Source organism: Salmo trutta, chromosome 19, assembly GCF_901001165.1.
Source record: "Salmo trutta chromosome 19, fSalTru1.1, whole genome shotgun sequence".
Classification (NCBI taxonomy): Eukaryota; Metazoa; Chordata; class Actinopteri; order Salmoniformes; family Salmonidae; genus Salmo; species Salmo trutta.
In genome coordinates this window covers 28,699,017-28,720,798 of record NC_042975.1, presented here as the reverse complement: position 1 = coordinate 28,720,798, position 21,782 = coordinate 28,699,017, and the positions used below count along the sequence as shown (strand labels likewise).

The 21,782-nt window shown below is 40.2% G+C and overlaps 1 protein-coding gene across 1 annotated transcript in view; it reads left to right on the top strand.

Moving 5' to 3' along the window:
* Positions 1–1,268: 1,268 nt before the first annotated feature.
* Positions 1,269–21,782, top strand: part of LOC115154296 (delta-sarcoglycan) — a 268,808-nt gene continuing 248,294 nt past the window's right edge. Inside the window, exon 1 of the mRNA XM_029700373.1 lies at positions 1,269–1,534. The gene's annotated coding sequence lies outside the window, so the exon portion shown is untranslated. The remainder of the gene's footprint in view (positions 1,535–21,782) is intronic.

Sequence of the window (21,782 nt, the reverse complement as noted above, 5' to 3'; positions counted from 1 at the left end):
ATTAAAATAAATCCAATTGCCTATGGAGTAATACAACAACTTCATATCCACTCCTATTTTCATGAAACAATGAACAATGATAACCTTTTCATGAATGGTATTGATTGACTCTGGCTGAGCCTCCCTCTCCGACTGGCTCTTAAATGCAGTGTGTGTTCCTTTAAATATTCTAATCAATGTGTATGACCTCTAGTGGGAATCATGCAGTCAATTTTACAACTTCAATACAGCTGGAAAACACTGTTAATTCTCTCTGCCTTCTCTTCTTCCCTCGCACTCTCGCTTCTCTCATCCTTTCACTTCCTCTTGTGTGTTTCCTTAACCTCTACACCTCCTTCTCTCTCATCCTGCCTTTCTATTCCTCTTCCATCCAGTCTTCTCTCACCCTCCTCTAGCTTCTCTCTCTCTCTCTCTCTCTCTCTCACCCTCCTCTAGCTTCTCTCTCTCTCACCCTCCTCTAGCTTCTCTCTCTCTCTCACCCTCCTCTAGCTTCTCTCTCTCTCACCTTCCTCTAGCTTCTCTCTCTCTCTCTCTCTCTCACCCTCCTCTAGCTTCTCTCTCTCTCACCCTCCTCTAGCTTCTCTCTCTCTCTCTCTCACCCTCCTCTAGCTTCTCTCTCTCTCTCTCTCTCTCTCTCTCTCACACCCTCCTCTAGCTTCTCTCTCTCTCTCTCTCACCCTCCTCTAGCTTCTCTCTCTCTCACCCTCCTCTAGCTTCTCTCTCTCTCTCTCTCTCTCTCTCTCTCTCCCCTTCTCACTCTCTCTTTCCTCCTTTGGATTTCAAATCATGATCCTCTCTGCTGCAAAGAAAACTCCACCTACTCAGCGCTGCTAATGTAGTCACTGACAGTGCAAGCGTTCTTCCTCCCTCGCTCTTTCCTGCTCTCTGTTGCGCTCTTTCCTGCTTCTCTCTCTCCTGCTCACACTCTCGCTTTCCCTCGTTCTCTCCTACTCCCCTCCTCTCAACTCCCTCTCTCGCCTTTTCCCTGTTCTCTCTCGCACACACACTCTCTCACACACACAAACAAACACACTCTCTCTCTCATAGCTCCAGTCCCAAATAAATAAAGAGGCACAGAAGGATGTGGGGGAAAGAGAGAGGTTGCTGCTTTAGCAAGAACAATGTTGATGCTACCCAACCTTCTTAATCTCCTACCTGCTTTGGAAAACGTGTGAGGATTAAAGGCGCGTGGTGGTGTTCACACTGGGATTTCTACATCACAAAAAGATGCTCAGTTCTCCCTCTCCTGCCCAAGCCACAGAAAAGAGGACTACTGTTGAGCACTTGTATCCTCCTGTTTCAGTTCTACCTGCCTAACAGTCAGCCCTGCACAGCCACCGGAGGCAATGACAGCCTTGCTGCTCTAGAGCCCCATGGAGCACAGTCCGCTGCTGGATTCCATGCTTTTGTAGATATACATTAGAAGGAATTCCTTCTTAGAAGCCAAACCGAGAGAAAAGAAACACTGGCTACTCATCAGCTCTATGGTTTTCTGACTTGTCCAAGACTGTGATTTTTGGCATCTGACTAAGAGGTAGGTTCTTACTTTACTTTATCATGTGTTTTTTGGTTTGTTTGTTTTCTGCACTGCTTACTGTTGAAATAACTGTTCCCTTCTTCAGGAAATTATCACACACAGTGACATTTTGCTCAAAGGGAGGGGTTTGCCAAATGTTGTGCAGTTTGATGTATGGTTAGTTTTTAATTGTCTTATTTAAAAAGAAAAAATGTCCCACTTACCCTTGGACTACAGTAAACCATGGCTCTGTCTTCGGTAGTGTTAGAGAGGATTATGCACAGCTCATTGACACAGATGAATGGTGACATAGATACATTCCCAAAAACGTCTAATTCTTCCACATGCAGGATGAGAAGTCAGTTTCAGTCTGGTAAGCTTTAAATATGCTGCTTTATTGCAGTGAACATAAATAATACTTTAGCATTTCATCTCAGCACGCACATGGTACTTTTATCAAGTCAGGAGTCAAATTAAAATACTGTAAATCATTTGATAATGGATGCAGATTACATGGTACTTGAGAAGAAGGGTGCTTACTCTAGCTGACTGAATAGTTTCTTACAATGAGTATTTGGAGATGTGGGCTCGTGTTTTTTGTCACTGTGTTGAATGTTTTCTAATTTGGACACTATGTGATAGTGTCTCCCCAGAAAGAATCCTCTCTCAGTGCAAAAAGGAGATGGGTTACTTACTAGAATGAGACAGTTGGGTGAAGAGAGAGGTGGATTAATCTTGGTTATGCCTTCTTCCGTTACTCTCTCATAGTGAGAGATCTCTCTGTACTTTAAGTGACACACATACACACATGAATGCTGGCCTGATGCATATCCCACAATTCCCTTCTGTATGGAGTTCACCCTGTGCAGGATGCATATATGCCCAGAGGGGAGTCGTGTGATCATATACACCTATTCTGTGGCTTGCAACTGTCTGGTGTGCCTGGCCTCGGAGGGAGAGAATCTATCCCAAAATTACTAAATTTCACTGGGAATAAATGTGTAATGAGCGCTTGGACAGAATTAGCTACTTTGTTCACCTGCTGAAGATAAGATTGCACTGTGCCTCCGTCTTTAGCATTGGTCCAGCGCTAGAAAGATGCAGTAGAGGGAACATTGCTACTCACAGAAGCAGATAATTATTTATGTAAAATACTGACACAAAGTTTGATTTGGGATGTTATAGAGCAGCAGGGGCTGCTCAGTGCAGGGCAACGCTGAGGTTCCTACTGGATTATGATCTTGTTGGAGTGTAGAAGATGCTGTGATTACAGAAATGTGGAAAGTGTTTGAGAGAATTTACACCTCATGGTAGGTAAAGTGATTCGATTTGAACAGCTCCCTGTCTGTGACTGTTCGTACATAAGCATACGCACACACATGCACAAACACACACAAAGAGAGTAAGCACATTAGATTGAAAAGGACATCACCTGAAAGTCTTACGACTTTATTAAATGCCAAAGACAGCAAAGATACCCTTGCCTCTCACCATTCGATACAGAATTGCCCCTCAAACAACTCAAGCCCTTTTACATATCTGACCTCACTACTCAGTGTTCTTGTTACATTCAGAAAGTTCTGTGTGTGTCATAAAATGAGGAATATGATGATGATGATGATATGAATAAAATGCATTTCCTATCCCTGGAACAGACTGTGACTGAGCCAGCCTGTAGGACATATTTTGTCTTCTTTTTGGGTAATTTTTTTCTGTGTTTTTCTGTTATTGTCAGGCTTCTAGTGAGGTTGAAAAGCAGTCTATTCTGGTTAGGCCTACATTTTCTGTTGTTGTGTTTTCTTCTTTTTAACCTTCATTTAACTAGGCAAGTCGGTTAAGAACAAAGTCTTATTTACAATGACGGTCTACCCAGGCCAAACCCTAAGGACGACACTGGGCCAATTGTGCTACGCCCTATGGGACTCCCAATCACAGCCAGTTGTGATACAGCCTGGAATCGAACCATGGTCTGTAGTGATGCCTCTAGCACTGAGATGCAGTGCCTTAGACCGCTGCGTCACCTGGGAGCCCTTCTTACTGTAGTATTGAATGATGTTTGGGCCGTGTGAGGAGTAGATATCAACTGTGCTTTGAGAGCAGAGGAAACTGGAGGCTGACTTTGCCTTGACTAATGAACAGGCAACCAGACCTCCTCTAATTGGTGGGACTCCGCATGCATTTGTGTTTAAAAATGTTCAACTGTAAAACCCAGTTAAATAATTACATAACATATAAAAAAAATATTGCATTTCTTTTGAAGTCCCGCAAGAACAAAACCCTAAGCTGGATGCAGGGCTTGGTGGAGGAAAGTTCAAACTAAGCACCCGAAGGCAAGTCTCAAATAAATGTGAATACATACTTAATGGGAGTTTGCCAAACCATTATGAATAAATAATAAGACGAGTTGTCCTTTTTAGTTTTTTGAATGCTCACAAATGAAGACGGTATCCTTGGATTTAGGAAAGAACATAGAAAACACACTTTAATTGTCCTCTGTCTGGTTCTCAATGTACCTGTCTGCTTCCATTGTCTGTCTGAGGACAATCACAGACCCTGTCTTATGACAAAACAACTGTATCTCTCTCTACTGAATGATTGTTTGTTTCAGTGAAAACTAAGTAAGCACCTGTCAAGAATTAATGTTTTTAGCTTTGTATTTGGTCTTTTATTCTCTACTGATAGAAATGGGTGCAAACTTTGTAGATATGCAAACTTGGCTTTGTACATTACTACAAATATGAATAGCTAATTATGGAAAATAAGATAAACAGGATTAAAAAAATATATATATATGTATATATATATTTTATTTTATGACTGTATATAATACAAATCGAGGTGACGGCGATGGAAATGCATTTGGCGGTTGATCTGCTTCTGTTCTGTGGGTGGCACTGTATGCTCTTTTCAAAGGATGGGTCAGGGTCTCTCCGGGGCCTTGGGATCCGGGGGGTCGGGGGTGGTCTGCAGGGCATTGGGATGACAACCCAACTCGGGATGAGGAGGGGTTTTAGAGGGTGGAATAGTGCGGACCAATTGGAGGTTTACTTAGTAGCAATGCAAATATCATGGAACAGCTATATAGACACTCAATCATCATGTTAACTTTTAATGGTGCGTTTACAAACATATATTAAATAGATAAATAGAATTTAAACTTGTGTCTCATTATGGTGAAATAAGTATAGCCAGTTATTATTATAATGGATTACAAGCTGACTACACAGCTCACGTCGTGTGCGCACGCGTTACAAAATAAATGTCGAAATCTATATTATTAAATGATTGCACCCACGCTGCTCGCGCGCGCCAACGAGCGTCTGCGTTGCCAAGGGCTAAAATAGAAGTCAGTTCTATTTCTGATGCAGATCACGCTGCAAGTCCTGCCTCTCCCATCTCCTCATTGGTTTATTGAAGCAGGTACCCATGTGCCATCTCCTCATTGGTTATACCCACGTGGGTGACTGAAATACGAATGAGGTTGGTGGCAATATAAAGTCAAGAGAAGAAAAGGCCTAGGAGGAGAGATGACTAGAAATGATTCGGTTGACCGTTTTATGTGTGGATTAATTGTCGGAGTAGAGGACCTTGTGCATTTCAGGTAAAATAACAACTCAATGTTTATATCCCAGGACAAATTAGCTAGCAAGTGCCATCTAGCTAGCTAAATTGCCATAAAGGTTTAATGCTTTTTGACCTGTCCCCAAATTAATGTAATTGGTTCAGAGTTTGTTTTGTAAAGTTTAAAATGTGTGTCGTAATTGCGTTTGGTGTGGGGGGGACAAAATAAATGTATGCACAATGGCTCACGCGCGCAGCTGGTTTGGGTTCCATGTTAGCAGATAATAAGAAAAGACAATCAGTATTTACCTGGCTAAAAGAGAAGGAATAGAATATCTATTGTTTACAGGAAACTCATTCAACAATTTTAGATGAAGTTTTGTGAAAAAAGGACTGGGGGGACAAAATATATTTCTCCCAAGGGCAAAGAAACTCAAAAGGGGTGATGATATTAATTAACAGTAATTTTGATCCAAACGTGCAAATTGTCCAAACAGATCATCAAGGTAGATGGATTATTTTAAATATGTTATTGGACGATAAACAGATATGGCTTATTAACCTATACGGACCAAATAATGATGATCTAAGCTTCTTTGAAAATATACACTACCGTTCAAAATTTTGAGATCACCTAGAAATGTCCTTGTTTGTGAAAGAAAAGCTAATTTTTTGTCCATTAAAATAACATCAAATTGATCAGAAATACAGTGTAGACATTCTTAATGTTGTAAATGACTATTGTAGCTTTTTATGGAATATCTACATAGGTGTACAGAGGCCCATTATCAGCAAACATCACTCCTGTGTTCCAATGGCACATTGTGTTAGCTAATCCATGTTTATCATTTTCAAAGGCTAAATGATAATTAGAAAACCCTTTTGCAATTTTGCCTCCCACTCCTCTTTCTATTCTGGTTAGAGCCAGTTTGCACTGTTCTGTGAAGGGAGTAGTACACAGCGTTGTACGAGATCTTCAGTTTCTTGGCAATGTCTCGCATGGAATTTTGGGAACTCCTTCAAGACTGTTGGAAAAGCATTCCTCGTGAAGCTGGTTGAGAGAATGCCAAGAGTGTGCAAAGCTGTCATCAAGGCAAAGGGTGGCTACTTTGAAGAATCAAAAATACATTTTGATTTGTTTAACACTTTTTTGGTTACTACTTGATTCAATATATGTTATTTCATAGTTGTGATGTCTTCAATATTATTCTACAATGTTGAAAATAGTCCAAATAAAGAAAAAACGCTGAATAAGTTGGTGTGTCCAAACTTTTGACTGTCAAATGACTATGTCAAATGACTATAATTTCAATTTATTTAGCATACAATATAGCTCAGTGAATTAATTATCTAATGCATATATTATTTTATACTAATACAATTGCTCAGAGAAAAATAGATTTTGTTTAGGTAGCACATTTTATTTAATTAACAAATTTTTTTCTGAAAAGGTAGGGGTCAAAATTATTGACACCACTGTTTTCAATACCTTTCAATACCTCACCTTGCAAGGATAATGGCACTGAGTCTTTTTCTAAAATGTTTTATGAGTTGGAGAACAAATTAGGAGGGATTTTAGACCATTAATCCTCCATACAGAATCTTTCCAGATGCTTGATATCCTTCGTCTGCGCGTATGGACTGCCCTTTTAAATTCAAACCATAGGTTTTCAATGGGTTTTAAGTCTGGAGACTGAGAAGGCCATTGCAAAATTTACATTTATGGCTAATTAACCATTTCTTTGTGGATTTTGATGTGTGCTTGGGGTTATTGTGTTGCTGGAAGATCCGCTTGCAGACAAGTTTCAGCATCCTGTCAGAGGCAACCAGGTCTTTGGCTAAAATGTCCTGGTACTGGGTGAAGTTCATGATGCAGTTGATCTTAACGGGCCCCAGGATCAGTGGAAGCAAAATAGTCCCATAACATCAAAGATCCACCACCATATTTTACAGTAAGTATGGGGTTATTTTCTGCTAATGCATTCTCATTATGACGTCAAACCCACCACTGGTGTGTGGGGCCAAAGAGCTCTATTTCCATGTAATCTGACCAAAGCACCGGTTCCAATTCAAGTGCCAATGCCGTTTAGCAAACATTTGTTGCATGACACAAAAATAGAGCTCTTTGACCATGCACACCTGAAAGGATTCTGTATAGAGGAATGGTCTAAGATCCCTCCCAATTCGTTCTCCAACTCATAAAGCATTTTAGAAAAAGGCTCAGTGCCGTTATCCTCGCAAGGTGAGCAATTGAACGTTATTGACAATAGTGGTGTCAATAGTTTTTAACCTTACCTTTTTGAGAAAAAAAGTATTACTTGTTATTCAAAATCTCTTTCTCTGAGAAACTGTGTTAGATTAAAATGACCTAGCCACTCTTCCCGTGTGCCCCTCCCCAAAAATGTATTGGGGCTGCTTCTCACACTTGACAATCTGCGCGTATAATGCCTCGTAATGACGCCGCTCCGCCTTGGCTGCCTCCAGCTCCTCCTTAGGTCGCCGGTACTCCCCAGCCTGGTGCCAAGGTCCTGCCCCGTCCAAAATTTCCTCCCATGTCCATGACTCCAAATCCCTCTGCTGCTCCTTCCTCCGCTGCTTGGTCCGTTGGTGGTGGGTAGTTCTGTCCCGTTCATCGTAAAGATGGGACCAAGGCGCAGCGGGAATGTGTAAACTCATCTTATTTATTGTGAAGAAAACCAAAATAAACACTTAATCAAAACAACGGCGAGAAAATAGTCCTGTGAGGCACACAGCTACACTTGGAACAACTACCCACAAATCCCATGGACAAAACACCCCTATTAAATAGGACCTTCAATTAGAGGCAACGAGAAACAGCTGCCTCCAATTGAAGGTCAAACCAATAAACTAAGCATAGAAATAGACTATCTAGACACAGACATAGAAATAGACTAACATACAACATTGCCCAACAAACCCCGAAACACACTAAACAAACACCCCCCTGCCACGCCCTGACCAAACAACCAAAACAAACAACCCCTTTTACTGGTCAGGACGTGACAGTTTGAATGACTTAGAGACGCTGCATTGGGCCCTGTATAGGGTAGGAGGGACACCCTTCCTCGACGCACACGTCTCGACGTCCAGCCAATCATGGCTGGCATAGTGTAATAAGGCTTCTGATGAATACGCTGGGGGCATATCCCATAATGAAATACCGAAATAAATACTTGAAAGAGAACCATACAGTTGTTCCTCCTTTAAAAGTTGCGAGCTTGCACCGCAGGACTTAGAGGTACCCAGCGTCACGGCTTCATTGCTCCAGACCACCACAAGGGGGAGTTAGAGTACTCATTATGCATTTGGGTCCCAATGTTTTTATATGACCAATCATATCGAGTGGTTCCAATGACAGATTTTGACGTGAGCCACCGGTCCCTGGTGGCATTCTTCAACAAAGATGGCTGACAAAACATTGCCTAAGTAGTTATAACGTCATAACGAGTCAAGCAAAAAATGTACAATTGAGAGGAATATGTTAGTTAATGTAGAGACAAATGATTGTGCGTTTGTGCATATTTTTTTTCATGAAGTTAATTTTCGAAAAGCGCTATTTAGAAAGTTATCTGACTAGCTAACATTAGCCAGCTAGCTAGTGTTAGGAGAATGAATTTGTAATTCGTGTTGTTTAATGTTTTAACCTCTCTGGGCCAGTGGAACGCTTGCGTCGCACCCTAATCAACAGCTAGTGGAATCGCGTCGCGCTAAATGCAAAACCTCATAAATGCTATAACTTCAATTTCTCAAACATATGACTATTTTACACCGTTTTATAGATACACCTCTCCTGAATCGAACCACGTTGTCCGATTTCAAAAAGGCTTTACAACAAAAGCAAAACATTAGATTATGTCAGCAGAGTACCCAGCCAGAAATAATCACACAGCCATTTTCAAAGCAACTAGCATGCATCACAAATACCCAAAACACAGCTAAATGCAGCACTAACCTTTGACAACCTTCATCAGATGACACTCCTAGGACATCATGTTACACAACACATGCATTTTTTGTTCGATAAAGTTCATATTTATATATAAAAACAGCATTTTACATCGGCGCATGACGTTCAGAAAATCTTTTGCCTCAAATGCTTCCGGTTTATTAGCGCTACAATTTACAAAATTACTATTCGAAAACATTGTTAAAATGTAATATTGTCATTCAAAGACTTATAGATTAACATGTCTTGAATGCCATCTCTTTGCCAGATTTAAAAATAACTTTACTGGGAAATCACACTTTGCAATAAACGACGTGGTATGCCCAGAAAAAAAGTCTAGGCTATAAATGTTGGAGCCATCTTGGAACGATCAACCATCAAAAATACTATTGTAAATAATCCCTTACCTTTGATTATCTTTATCAGAAGGCACTTCTAGAAATCCCAGGTCCATAACAAATGTAGTTTTGTTCAAAAAAGTTAAGAATTTATGTCCCAATAGTGTTAGCGCGCTCCGAAGGCTAGTGAAAATATACCGTGTGCGTCTGACTTGTCGTCAGGAATGAGCAAAAAATATATATTTAAGTTCGTTCAAACATGTCAAACGTTGTATAACATAAATCTTTAGGGGCTTTTTCAACCAGGGCTTCAATAATATTCCATTGGGACGGTTGCATTGTCTTTCAAAACGTTTCGAAAAGGGAGAGTACCCATGGGCGCCGACGTCACAATGGTAATGGCCCATCCCCTGTGACCAAGATAAACAGGCTCTCTTTCAGTCTTTTTTGATAGTAGGAGACTCAAACCACTTTGTAAAGACTGGGGACATCTAGTGGAAGCCATAGGAAGTGCTAAATGATCCACAAGCCCCTGTGTGTTTCAATGGCAAATGTTTGAAGTGATATCCACACATCAGATTTCAGTTTCCTGTCAGGATTTGTCTCAGGGTTTTGCCAGCCATATGAGTTCTGTTATACTCACAGACACCATTCAAACAGTTTTAGAAACTTTAGGGTGTTTTCTATCCAAAGCCAATAATTATATGCATATTCTAGTTACTGGGCAGGAGTAGTAACCAGATTAAATCGGGTATGTTTTTTTATCCGGCCGTGTCAATACTGCCCCCTAGCCCTAACAGGTTGGACTCCTGAGAAAACCAGCAAAACAGGCTGTTGTCTTGTGAAACAGTGGATGTAAAGAATCTAGCTAGCTAAAGCATTTACTGCAAATTGAATGTACAATTGTGTAAGCTTGCCTTGCAATGCAGCTGAAGTAACATGGCTAGCTAACTATTTACTTGCTTATTAAAACGATCTTATTAAAACGATCTGATATTTTCTGTTCCATCCTTATGGAAACCAAGAGATTTTTTCATTTTTCATGGAATAGAAACAGTAAAATATTAATCCAATTAATTAAGCAAGTACCTGTCAAAAGTTTGAACACACATACAGTTCAAATCGGAAGTTTACACTCGTTTTTCAACCACTCGACAAATTTCTTGTTAACAAACTATAGTTTTGGCAAGTCGGTTAGGACATATACTTTGTGCATGACACAAGTAATTTTTCCAACAATTGTTCACAGGCAGATTATTTCAATTACAATTCACTGTATCACAATTCCAGTGGGTCAGACGTTTACATACACTAAGTTGACTGTGCCTTTAAACAACTTGGAAATTCTCTGGTAATGCCAATACGGAATACTATCAAATGCTTCTCCAAGATGGCCTCTGGTGGTCAAACTAGCAATAACAGAAAAAATGGCTGAGAATTAAATGATGTGCCACAGAATGCTGCTGCAGCAGCACGCAAGGTGTGCTGCAGTATGACACAACTTTTAAAGGAGGAACTACTGTACATGATACAGACAACATCTTGATGTTATTATACTCCTTATAGTGTGCTCTAAAATATGGAGTATGTCTTGATTCTGAAATACACATTTTCAAATAAATGTATTCAACATTAAAGATATTTATATTAACCATTTACTGCATTGGGCAAATCAGGGTCACACAGAGTGTTTCTTGGTAGTCTTAAACAAATCCCCTTTGAAACAAAAGTATACACCTCACACACATGATTATGGGCTTAAAATGAAGAAGACACTCGCATCACGTCAGATATAGAGATGAAATGTATTTAATTTTGAGTTTGCATCCCAATATTGCACTTTATATACATCACAGAAGACTGAAATGTAGAAACACCGTTTGACATAGAAACACCGGATTTTTAATTTGCATTATTTATGAAATGATAAAAAATATTATCAACATTCCACCCATGAGGACACTAGAGAGAGATTTGGTCATTTGACTGCAGGGTTACTCCCCAGAGTCAGATAAACCCGTGGATACCATTAGAGGTAGTTTCGCTAGACAATACTATTAGCATTAGCGTAATGTCTGGAAGTCTATGGTATCTTCCAGTCAATGAGCTAATGCTAGTTAGCAATTGCACTAGCGCTAGTTAGCAACTTCCTTCAAACTACACGCAGAGACATCCAAAGAGTATCCATGACTTCATCTGACTCTGGGGAAGTAGATAAAGAGTCTCATAGTCAATATCCCGAAGTATCCCTTTAACATCTCAAAACTATCCTTTTTGATTTACGTAATTTGTAAGGTCCAATATAGCCATTTTTATCTCAATATCAAATCCTTTCTGGGTATCAATTGTGTACCTTACTGTGATGGTTTGCTATTAAAAAATAAACAAAAATAGCTTCTTAGCAAAGAGCAATTTCTCAGGCTATAGTTTTGCTAGGACTGTGTGGAGTGGTCTGAGTGGGAAGGGAAAAACTGAAAGCGGTTAGTGGTTATTGGCAGAGAGGTTTGGAACTGTCTTTCTTATTGATCTATTAACTAATTTACCGCCAAATCTCCATCCCATCAAAACAGGTTGAAATTTTAGTCAGTCCTTTCAAACAGCTCTTACACTAAAAGGCATTGTCATTATTTTCACAATTTTACAGTACTGTTTCAACCTAATAGTGTAGAACATATATATTAAACGCAGGTAAATCATGTTTGACTGCACGGGGCCTTTAAGACATATTGTTTGGAACAATATACAGTCCAACTTCATCATATTTCCAGAGCGGGCTCTGCTAATTCTGAATGTATGATACATTTGTTGAGCACCACCAACACAGTGAATATGAAATTGATTCAAAGGGAACTCTTTCTCCCTTTGATGAATGTGCAATCCTAAAGCAGGGCTGTGATTGGTTAATGACCATAATGTGACTGGTTGACTTTAATGTACATTTCTATGTTTAAAATATGAGAGCCCACCTTGGAAATTTGACGTGTTTGAAGAGTATAATATTGTTACAAACAACATGTCTAAAAATAAGCTAAATCAGAAAGGCTAGTTTTGAGATATTCATATTAATATTTTTTATATTGAATAAATGAATGTACTTTGTTTCAGAATCTACATATACTGCATATTTGAGAGCATACTATAAGGAGTATAATGACACCAAGATTTTGTCTGTATCATGTATGGTTCACAGATCATAGGGTCTTACAGGAGACATGTACAGTATACAGTAGGTCTAAAAAGGGCCTAAAATGGCAACTTTCATCATGATTTTAAAAAATATTGTTTGTGATACAAATGTAAAAAGCATGTCAAACATCCTTCCTCCCAATGAAGTTTATATGTGAGAATTGCCAGAACAATCTGACATAGCAAAAATATGTTTTGCTCCTGCTGGCGGAATCACTTTATCGCTTGTGTATTTTGGCTACTGTACATTGACATTTACATTTCGTGAAAGATTTGTGTAAATTGCAGTTAATAGCCTATGTCACTGTGGTTGCTGGAGCTGTTGTATGATGAACTTGTGTTTCATCAAGGTTTATTTTTGAGAAAATCTGGCTTTGATAATAGCCAGTGCTTACCCAGCCACGACCTCACTGCACATCACTGGTGTATGTGTAGGCGTGTGTGTGTATGTATGTGTCTATGTGTGCATTTGTGTGTGTGTGTGTGTCTGTGTGTGTCTGTGTGTATGTTCATGCTTAGTGTGCACTTGGTACCGTTTACAGGGATGAGGAAACCAGACACCGTGGCCCTTTGAGTTGTGGAGAAAATTAAATGAGTCAGGAAGCAAATTCATAAATTATTTGATTTCCATCTCCAGGCGCGAGCCACTGAATTCTCTGGTATAACAAACTCAGCACAAGTGCCTCTGGCACGCAGTTAAGTGCACAATAATGCAGCATATCATTTTAATGCAGATGCTACCAGCAAGGGGACTGAAACAGCGGTTGCGTTGGCAGCATTGGCAGCATCTGGGTAATATTTGTTTTCTGAATTTAGATGCTACTTTTTAACATGGCTGATTATTCCAACATTCTACTCTGTAAGTAGCCTACATTTGCAAGCTCATGTGTATATTTTGTTGTATACTGGAGGGCAGAAAAAGCTAAAGAAATATGTAACGTGATACTAATGCTGTCAGGCTTCATGGATAATATTGACTTTATGAGTGATGGTGATATTTACCTGTTGAATGGATGGCTGCTTTGACTAATGAGCTTCTGAGATTTCATTTTCTTAACTCTTGGTTTTCAATGGACTAAATTAAAATATCTAGGAATGGAGGGATGAGAAATGGATAATTATTGAAAACGTCGACAAATCCCTGTGGGCATATTGGAGGCTTTATGGGAACATTTGTCAACGCAGGTTTTTTTCTCTCTCTTTAACCAAGGCCTTTTATCTCAGTTTCAGTCATGTATTCCATGTACAGTTCCAGTCAAAAGTTTGGACACACCTACTCATTCAAGGGTTTTTCTTTATTTTTACTATTTTCTACATTGTAGAATAATAATGAAGACATCAAAACTATGAAATAACACATATGTAGTAACCAAAAAAGTGTTAAATAAATAAAAATATATTTGAGATTTGAGATTCTTCAAAGTAGCCACCCTTTGCATTAATGACAGCTTTGCACATTCTTGGCATTCTCTCAACCAGCTTCATGAGGAATGCTTTTCCAACATTCTTGAAGGAGTTCCCACAAATCCTGAGCACTTGTTGACTGCTTTTCCTTCACTCTGTGGTCCAACTCATCCCAAACCATCTCAATTGGCTTGAGGTCGGGTGATTGTGGAGGCCAGGTCATCTGATGCAGCACGCCATCACTCTCCTTGGTCAAATAGCCCTTACACAGCCTGGAGGTGTGTTTTGGGTCATTGTCCTGTTGAAAAACAAATGATAGTCCCACTAAGCGCAAACCAAATGGGATGGCGTATCGCTGCAGAATGCTGTGGTAGCCATTCTGGTTAAGTATGCCTTGAATTCTAAATAAATCACTGACAGTGTCATCAGCAAAGCATTCCCACACCATCACACCTCCTCCTCCATGCTTCACGGTGGGAACCACACATGCGGAGATCATCTATTCACCTACTCTGCGTCTCACAAAGACATGGCGGTTAGAACTAAAAATCTCAAATTTGAACTAATCAGACCAAAGGACAAATTTCCACTGGTCTAATGTTCATTGCTCGTGTTTCTTGGACCAAGCAAGTCTCTTCTTATTACTGGTGTTCTTTAGTAGTGGTTTCTTTGCAGCAATTCAACCATAAATGCCTGATTCACGCAGTCTCCTCTGAACTGTTGATGTTGAGTTGTGTCTGTTACTTGAACTCTGTGAAGCATTTATTTCAGCTGCAATCTGAGGTGCAGATAACTCTAATGAACTTATCCTCTGCAGCAGAGGTAACTCTGGGTTTTCCTTTCCTGTGGCGGTCGTCATGAGAGCCAGTTTCATCATAGTGCTGGATGTTTTTTGCGACTGCACTTGAAAACACTTTCAACGTTCTTGACATTTTCCGGATTGACTGATATTCATGTCTTATAGTAATAATGGACTGTTGTTTCTCTTTGCTTATTTGAGCTGTTATTGCCATAAAATTGACTTGTTTTTTTTTACCAAATAGGGCTATTTTCTGTGTAACAACCGACCTTGTCAAAACACAACTGATTGGCTCAAATGCATTAAGAAGGAAAGAAATTCCACAAATTAACTTTTAACAAGGCACACCTGTTAATTGAAGTGCATTCCAGGTGACTACCTCATGAAGGTGGTTGAGAGAATGCCAATAGTGTATGTGCACACTTCTTTCTCATTCACAGTATAAGTTTACATGCACAAGTACAGTGAAATGCTTAACTTGTATACTATACCAACAGTGCAGTAATCAATATCAAAATATACTGCTCAAAAAAATAAAGGGAACACTAAAATAACACATCCTAGATCTGAATGAATGAAATAATCTTAAATACTTTTTTCTTTACATAGTTGAATGTGCTGACAACAAAATCACACAAAAATAATCAATGTCTAGCAATGTCTTGCATTAGGAGGAACCCAGGGCCAACCGCACCAGCATATGGCCTCACAAGGGGTCTGAGGATCTCATCTCGGTACCTAATGGCAGTCAGGCTACCTCTGGCGAGCACATGGAGGGCTGTGCGGCCCACCAAAGAAATGCCACCCCACACCATGACTGACCCACCGCCAAACCGGTCATGCTGGAGGATGTTGCAGGCAGCAGAACGTTCTCCACAGCGTCTCCAGACTCTGTCACGTCTGTCACGTGCTCAGTGTGAACCTGCTTTCATCTGTGAAGAGCACAGGGCGCCAGCGGCGAATTTGCTAATCTTGGTGTTCTCTGGCAAATGCCAAACGTCCTGCACGGTGTTGGGCTGTAAGCACAACCCCCACCTGTGGACGTCGGGCCCTCATACCACCCTCATGGAGTCTGTTTCTGACCGTTTGAGCAGACACATGCACATTTGTGGCCTGCTGGAGGTCATTTTGCAGGGCTCTGGCAGTGCTCCTCCTGCTCCTCCTTGCACAAAGGCAGTCCTGCTGCTGGGTTCTTGCCCTCCTACGGCCTCCTCCACGTCTCCTGATGTACTGGCCTGTCTCCTGGTAGCGCCTCCATGCTCTGGACACTACGCTGACAGACACAGCAAACCTTCTTGCCACAGCTCGCATTGATGTGCCATCCTGGATGAGCTGCACTACCCGAGCCACTTGTGTGGGTTGCAGACTCCGTCTCATGCTACCACGAGAGTGAAAGCACCGCCAGCATTCAAAAGTGACCAAAACATCAGCCAGGAAGCATAGGAACTGAGAAGTGGTCTGTGGTCCCCACCTGCAGAACCACTCCTTTATTGGGGGTGTCATGCTAATTGCCTATAATTTCCACCTGTTGTCTATTCCATTTGCACAACAGCATGTGACATTTATTGTCAATCAGTGTTGCTTCCTAAGTGGACAGTTTGATTTCACAGAAGTGTGATTGACTTGGAGTTACATTGTGTTGTTTAAGTGTTCCCTTTATTTGTTTGAGCAGTGTAGTATAACTAATAACAAAATATGTATATTTAATAAAGAAAACAGGTGAAATAAGAAATAATCGTGGAAGGAATATACAGGGTCAGTTTCAATACCACATTTACAATGTGCAGGGACACTGGAGTAGTTTGAGGTAGACATATACATGTATTACAAAATTCAAAATATGTCCCTATTTAAGATTACTCTGATGTTTTTCGTATGATGTACTCAATAATTAATGAAATCTTGCTATGTCCTCATTGTGGTTTTATGGACGTATTCAATGCGTCTTATTTATACACTTTTGTAATATTTGTGAAATGCATAATGTTATTTTTTGTAGCACTTATTTATTTTTCCTTTGCCTCCAATCCCTTTCCATACGTGGAACGGATGTGGGTGGGGCTAGGTCTACATAGAGGAGCTGTTTTCAGAAAATTCACAAAGCTCTGACGAAGGCCGTTAGGCCGATACGTAAGCTTATTAAATATCAGTGATACTATCAAGAGCAGTGTGCGGTTTCCTTTTTTCCTAGATATATACATGTAGGCAGGGATTAGGATAAATGACTGGTTGCAGGATGAATAATAATAGTACTTACATTCTGAAATCTGGCTCTAATTTATCTTCTAAACAGTCTCAGAGATAACATGAAGTGTCGTTTTGTTAGATAAAATCCTTTTTCATATCCTATAAAGGTCCATATAGCATGCACGATCGATTTTGTATTTTCACTCATTCAATTTGCAAAGAAAGGAATCTGTGAAAATCTCACCCTAAACGTTGTTTCAACGAGTCAAATCATATTCGTATCTATCTATTCCTCAGAGATCCTAGAAGGTAACAAGACTTCACTATTTTATTAGGGGTGTAGTATATACTATAAGACAGACATCATATTTGGTCAGACAGCGACGCCTTCATGGCAGGCCGATGACACTGTATCTTTGTCAAATAAGCACCAATCGGGGTCAAACAAAGCTAGCTAAATAGCCAATGAGCTGGGCTTTATGGGAGTATCCGGAGACCATGTATATGTCGTAAAATGTAGCTACTAACCTTGTACGACAGCATGACTTTTCCTTTTGAACAAAAATTATAAGGATATTCAGAGTTATGAAGTTATGAAAACTGATTGTTTTGCAAATGTTGAACTTATAATATGGCTACTAATACTTGGAAAGCTAAATCAAAGTCCAAGTATACAGATTTGATTATATTCTTGCAGAAAAATGGAATATGAATGCGAATGTCTCCTTCACGATTTGCCCAAATGTACCTGGGGACTTCACACTAAAAGTCCTGAGGTTCAGTCATTCTTCAAGTTATCCATCTTTGCACATACACTGCTGCCATCTTGTGGACACTATCGGAATTACAACTAGAGTGATTGTTATAACAGTGACCTTTCTCTTGCATTTCAAAGATTGTGGTAAAAAACACAGGTTGGTTTTTTCTTTGTATTTTCTTCTACTAGATCTATTGTGTTATATTCTCCTACATTCAATTCACATTTCCACAAACTTCAAAGTGTTTCCTTTGAAATGGTACCAAGAATATGCATATCCTTGCTTCAGGGCCTGAGCTACAGGCAGTTAGATTTGGGTATGTCATTTAGGCAAAAATTGAAAAAGGGGGGCTATCCCTAAGAAATGTAAGCGTGTGTGTGTGCAAAACTGTCATTGTAGGTGTGGTAGGCGGATATACCGTGCCTTCAGAAAGTATTCATACCCCTTGACATATAAAACATTTAGTTGTGTTTAGGGATGAAAAGGGTTGGAAAATTTAAGCCCTGGAATTTGGGGAAATTTGCTTAAAATTATCAAAAAAGTTAGCTTATAACAGTGAACCTTTTTTGTGGGATATACATAAGACAATTCTAGTTCTTGTGGCATATGTTTTCTTACATCTACACGTTCCGCTAGCGGAACGTCTGCTCCAATATCCAATGATGGGCGGGGCGCGAAATTCAAACTCCTCTAAATCCGAAAACTTACACTTTTCAAACATATGACTATTTTACAGCTATTTAAAGACAAGACTCTCCTTTATCTAACCACACTGTCCGATTTCAAAAAGGCTTTACAGCGAAAGCAAAACATTAGATTATGTCAGCAGAGTACCCAGCCAGAAATAATCAGACACCCATTTTTCAAGCTAGCATATCATGTCACATAAACCCAAACCATAGCTAAATGCAGCACTAACCTTTTATGATCTTCATCAGATGACACACCTAGGACATTATGTTATACAATACATGCATGTCTGTTCAATCAAGTTCATATTTATATCAAAAACCAGCTTTTTACATTAGCATGTGACGTTCAGAACTAGCATTCCCACCGAACACTTCCGGTGATTTTACTAAATTACTCACGATAAACGTTCACAAAAAGCATAACAATTATTTTAAGAATTATAGATACAGAACTCCTCTATGCACTCGATATGTCCGATTTTAAAATAGCTTTTCGGATGAAGCACATTTTGCAATAATCTAAGTACATAGCCCGGCATTACAGGGCTAGCTATTTAGACACCCTGCAAGTTTAGCCTTCACCAAAATCACATTTCCTATAAGAAAAATGTTCTTACCTTGCTTGTTCTTCGTCAGAATACACTGCCAGGACTTCTACTTCAATAACAAATGTAGGTTTGGTCCCAAATAATCCATCGTTATGTTCCATCAAGACGTTTTGTTCGTGCGTTCTAGACACTATCCCAACGCTAAATCTCGGCCACCAGCATGACGCAAAATATGACAAAAAAATTCTAAATATTCCATTACCGTACTTCGAAGCATGTCAACCGCTGTTTAAAACCAATTTTTATGCAATTTATCTCGTAGAGAAGCGATAATATTCCGACCGGGAATCTGCCTGTCTGTATACTGAGGGAAAAACCGAAAGCCGGGGGCGGGGCGGGTCGCGAGCATAAGGCTTAGTCCATTGAGTGACCACTCAGCTTTTGCTCTCGTGTGCTTCAGCCAGGGCTTTGAATTACGTCATTCCTGTTTTTCCCGGGCTCTGAGACTCCATTGTTGACGTGCGAAGTGTCACGTAAGAGCAGAGATCCTTTGTAAAAGATAGAGATAATAAAGAAGGGCAAGAAATGTTCAGACAGGGTACTTCCTGAACAGAAGCATCTCAGGTTTTTGCCTGCCATAGGAGTTCTGTTATACTCACAGACACCATTCAAACAGTTTCAGAAACTTTGGAGTGTTTTCTCTCCAAAGCTAATAATTATATGCATATTCTAGTTTCTGGGCAGGACTAATAATCAGATTAAATCGGGTACGTGTTTTATCCAGCCGTGAAAATACTGCCCCCTAGCCATAAGAGGTTAATTAAACTATCCCAAAATCAATGGAATTGCAACCCTCTGCATGCACAGTGCATTCTTCCTTCACATGTGCAGTGCACTCTTCAATCACATGTACAGCTGATTCTCAAGATCTTGCACACTAATGAGATGCTATTGAGCCCACACTACTACACTGTCTGAGCCAAGGACTACATGCTTTCTGGTAAGTTTTGATTACAATACTGGGTGGGGTGAATATATTTTAAAAGACATACAGAATTTTTTGTTAACTAGTAAATAGTAGCCTACAGCAAAGTGTGTTTAAATCATTTCTAACTTGTTAACAATTTCTGCTGGTTAGTTTTTGCTACCATGTGGGTTTTAGCTTGCTTGAGCCTGCTAACTGAGGAGTGTTAATTCACCTGTTTCCATACATGTTTCATTTTAAAACATTTATCTTACAAAGGAGTTGTTTAATCTAACTGCTTAACTATTTATCTGTACATGGAATTGTATTTGGTTTTTTTCTCTTCTTTTTTTTCTAATCTTTACAGGAAAATGCCATGGGCACTATCTGATGTGTGGAGACATTTCACTGCAGCTAATGTAGAAGGAAAAGCTGTGTACATTTGCCAATACTGTGCCAAATCATATGTGAAGAATGCAACAAAGATGCAGAATCATCTGGCCAAGCGCATAAAGTTCCCTGGTCGCTCACAACAAGCAACCACTGACAAAAGTCCCTCTACTTCTATTCGAGGTGAAAATGATGAATCAGAAACCTTATTTATAGCAACAGCTCATGGTCCTCCTGGAATCAGAAGTTTTTTTGACTCAATGGAGGAACGTGGTCAGAGAAATGCTGATGAATGTCTTGCTCGAGCTGTGTATGCAACTAGTTAACCTCTGATGCTCACAGGCAATGTGAATTGGAAGAGATTTATGAATGTTCTTCGCCCAGCATACACCCCTCCAACCAGACATGCTTTATCTACTCATTTGCTGGATGCAGAGCTCAACAGAGTTCAAGTGAAGGTCAAGCAAATCATAGAGAAAGCAGGCTGTATTGTAATCATCTCTGATGGGTGGTCTAATGTTCGTGGGCAAGGAATAATTAACTACATCATGCCCACCCCTCAACCAGTATTCTACAAGAGCACAGACACAAGGGACAACAGACACACCGGTCTCTACATTGCAGATGAGCTGAAGGCAGTCATCAGTGACCTTGGACCACAGAAATAATTTGCACTGGTGACAGACAATGCTGCAAACATGAAGGCTGCTTGTTCTAAAGTGGAGGAGACCTACCCTCACAACACACCCATTAGCTGTGGTTCTCATGCATTGAATCGGCTCCTCAAGGATATCATGGCACTGAAAACAATGGATACACTCCACAAGAGAGCCAAGGAAATGGTTAGGTATGTGAAGGGTCATCAAGTTATAGCAGCAATCTACCTTACCAAGCACAGTGAGAAGAATTAGACCACCACATTGAAGCTGCCCAGCAACACCCATTGGGGTGGTGTTGTCATCAAGTTTGACAGTCTCCTGGAGGGGAAGGAGTCTCTCCAAGAAATGGCCATATCACAGTCTGCCGATATGGACAGCCCCATCAAGAGGATCCTCCTGGATGTATTTTGGGAGAGAGTAAGCAGCCTGAAACTCCTGAAACCTATAGCAGTAGCCATTGCACGGATTGAGGGAGACAATGCCATCCTGTCTGATGTTCAGACTCTGCTGGCAGATGTAAGAGAATAAATCCGTACTGCCCTGCCCACTTCACTGTTGCTCCAAGCAGAGGAAACTGCAGTTCTGAAATACATTAAAAGCGTGAAGACTTCTGCCTGAAGCCCATACATGCCGCAGCGTACACGTTGGACCCCAAGTATGCTGGCAAGAGCATCCTGTCTGGTGCAGAGATCAACAAGGCCTATGGTGTGATCACTACCGTGTCTCGCCACCTTGGCCTGGATGAGGGCAAGGTTTTTGGCAGTCTGGCGAAGTACACTTTCAAGCAAGGGCTTTGGGATGGAGATGCAATAT